Here is a 3,703-nt window from a genome sequence, read left to right as displayed (position 1 = left end):
TACATAACACGGACCGGAAAAATAAAAATAATTAAATAATTTTGAAAAAAATTATTAAAAACAAAAAAAATCAAAGAAGATATAAGATAACTTTCCAGGGCCAAGCCACTAGTTTTTTTATTCATATATCATATTAGTACAATAAGTAATTACAATTATATATGATATTTTTATTTATTTATTTATGATATTAAAAAAAATAATTAGAATTATAATAAAAATTAAATAAGAAAGAAATATACCCAAAAATAAAAATAAAAATTCAAAATGAACAACACTAAAATACAAAGATTCTGATCAAAGGAGCTTTGGATATTGGTTATGAAGTTCATGTACTAGAATTCCCAATTATCTCATCCACAAACAGCTAAATATTCCGATTCGACAAACCACCGTCCGCCACCGCTTCTCTCGCCGCCACCTTCAACTCCGCCATATTTTCCCTAAACTCCTCGACCTCCGGCCCACACGTAACATCTTCAATGCACCTCTCCACCTCCTCATTACTCACCACACCGTCCTTGTTCGGCCTCAACCTCACCACCACCCTTAAAACCTCCGCCTTGAGCTTTGCATTCATGGGTTGGTCCGTCCACTGTGGGTAAGCAATCACCGGCACTCCGGCGGCGATTGTCTCCAACTTCAAATTCCAATCACAATGGGTCAAACAAACACCCACCAGCAAGGTTCATCAGCATTTTTATTTGAGGACTCCATTGAACCTCTAGTCCTCAGCCTTCGTTTCCTCCAAAAACCCTAACGGCAGCTGTCCTTCTCCCTCTTTTGCCGTGTAGTCGGATTTTTTCACCACCCAGAGAAACGGCGGTTATAGTTTTTCAATCCTGTTGCGATACTCTCCATTTGCAGTGCTGATAACATTACTATACTTCCAAACGATACATAGATAATCGAATTTGGTTGTTGTTGATCGAGCCATTCGATGCAATTGTCTTCGGATTTCCACATTTCAACACCAGTGTCGACTGCTTGATCTTCTCCTAAAATCAATAGCGGTACTAACAAGGTTCTAAATCGCAGTATTGGGTAATGTAACGGTATCAATCATGGAGTATCGATATCGGTAGTATCGATCGATACATATCGAGAATTGGGTGTCGCGGCGGTAAAATTTTAAAAATCATTTCACAGGTTTTTCTGCTTTTTCATTCCCGTACCGATCTGAACCGGTGAGTATCGGCCCGTCATGGCTTGTGTAACAGTTACAGACCGATAAGTACCGAGACTCAGCTGATACTCTTGCGATTTTCAATTTCAACAGTATACCTGCCTGTATCCGTTGTGATGCCTTATTTTTCCGATACGTATCGGCCAGTTTTTAGAACTATGGATACTAACGGCCAATGGGTCGAATCAGGTGGATATCAAACATCGAATCGATAGCTTGGCTTTCAAGTTCATGGAATGAATTAGCCAAAACCCATTTTATCTTCTTCATGTTTTGAAACAACCCACAAAACAATTTTGGAAAACTACCAAAAGGATTCGCTGGAAAAACAAACGAAAGAAGATCCTCTGTGTTCAACAACGGAAGTCCTTGTGATTCAACACTTATATTAGGGTTCGTGGAAGATGGAAATTGATTTAAATGATTGTAAAACCGGTAATATATAGAGTAGAGAGAACATGGCTGAAGCCAAAGCAAAGCACATGTGATTCCATGCTCCACCGCCACGTCAGAAGCCCAAGGAATGAAGGGGTTGGTGATGATGCACGAGAATTTTCGGAAGCCGTGAGAGTGGTGGTGGAGGATTATGGAAGAGAGGTTAGCAGGGTTGGCTCAGCCGAGGGAGTCCATGTAGTGGTCGAGATTGGTTTTGCAGTCGTGGTCGACGCTGAGGCCATCAGAGAGGAAGGTGAGGCTGATACCGTCAATGGAGTTGGCGGTGATTGCGGCGGAGGAGGAGGTGAGCATGCGGTGGCGGGCGATTTCAGTGGTGGCAAGGGTGACATGGAGGCCTTTGGAGAGAAGGCGTTTGGCTAGTCTGAGCATGGGGTTGATGTGGCCTTATGATGAAAATGCTACCATTAGTACATGAATCTCTACTTTCTTTTCCATGGCAGCCATGGCTAGAGAGAGAGAGAGAGAGAGAATGGTTGGTTGAGGGTAGGGGTGTAATTTTGGTCGAGCCGGGCCCATGTCGGGCCTTGTGGGCTCTCGCCAAAATATCAAGCCGGGCCGAGCCAGGCCACATGCCAGAAAACAAGGCCCAGGCCCAAGCCCAGACCCAGGGGTATTCGGGCTTTGGGCGGGCCAGTGGGCCGAGCCCCTAAGCTCGGGCCTGGGCTTGGGCTCGGGCTTTGGGTGGGCCTAAAGAATTTTTTTTAATTTTTCCATCAAAGTTTTATTATTTTCCATTAAAAATAACACTAGGCATCAGGTGGGCCGGGCGGGCCTTGAGCGGGCCAATGGATCGAGCCCATGGGTCGGGTCGGGCTTCAAAACGATAGCCCAGGCCCTAGCCCAAGGCCTTGGGCTCGGGTCTAAACAGGCCGGGCCTACCTCGGGTCGCCCACGGGCCACGGGCCAAAATTACGCCCCTAGTTGAGGGAATCATGGTTAGAAGGAAATGATGGGATAATAAGCGGTGCAACCACCGTAGGCAATGACGCAATCACAGTGCACCACATCATTTTTTGGGTACAGCTTGTTGAGTGAGATTTTTACTTTAATATCTTTTCGGATGTTGAATTTTTAAAATAATTTTAAAAAATTATAAATCCGTTAATTTTTCATTAAATATTTACAAATGAATGAAATTTTTATAATTGTAATTTTTAAATTTGATAAAATTTATCATTGATTTAAAATTTTATTTAGAAGCATAAACTAAAATATAATTTTTCTAATAATTTTTGTGTACGGTCTATATTTACGGACTTGATAGTGTAATTTACTTTTTATAAATTTATTTTATGTTTGTTTTGATAATTTAAATGGTTCATCTTATAAAATTTATTGAATAAAACTGCTCCAAACTCAGGCTGAGTAAAAGTTTCAATCCTAAAATAATTTAAAAGATTAAAGAAATTTGATTAATTTAATTAATATGATTAGTCCATTTCTCTTCATGCTATAGCAGGCAAGCCATCATTTTTTATAGGAGTCTTGTCAATTAATTATTGTCTTGCCTGTTTTTTTAGATAGGAAAGTATTGTCTTACATAAATTGACAATTTGTCATCTTTTGTATTAAAATTTAACTTTATCAATAGAATGATGTTATAAAATAAAAATTCATATATAATTTTTATATATAATGATATGATTTATTATGAATCTTTTACTTTAAAATAAAATATTATTACAAATAAATTTATTTACAATAATAATATTACCATATCATTCTTGTCAATTTTTTAATATAAATTTTATATATATTTATAATTTTTCTTACCAATATAATCATTATAATTATATGTTAAAAATAATTCAATTTTTCATAAAAATAGAAGTGAAAATTGTGTCCCATATCACAAATTTCACTAATACAATATAAAAGTTTCCTCTATATATCCAACATTTTTTTAAAAAAATTTCATATCACGTACATGATCAATAAATGAGAAATTTTTTTTAGAGTCCCTGGCATTAAGATTTTATAGCATAAAAGACATCTAATATTTTCATAATGTCTAAGGTCCCTCAACATCAATCCAGAGAAAATTTGATCCTAGAAAATTCT

At 37.8% G+C, this 3,703-nt stretch overlaps 1 pseudogene; it reads right to left on the bottom strand.

Annotated features, from left to right (window-relative positions):
- Positions 1-328: 328 nt before the first annotated feature.
- LOC114295850 (UDP-glycosyltransferase 84B1-like) lies at positions 329-2,086 on the bottom strand (annotated as a pseudogene).
- Between the last annotated feature and the right edge of the window lie 1,617 nt (positions 2,087-3,703).

This window comes from Camellia sinensis, chromosome 12 (genome assembly GCF_055761805.1).
Source record: "Camellia sinensis isolate YWXY chromosome 12, ASM5576180v1, whole genome shotgun sequence".
NCBI classification, from domain to species: Eukaryota; Viridiplantae; Streptophyta; class Magnoliopsida; order Ericales; family Theaceae; genus Camellia; species Camellia sinensis.
Note: the sequence above shows the minus strand (reverse complement) of the source record. Positions and strands in the feature narration are given on the sequence as shown.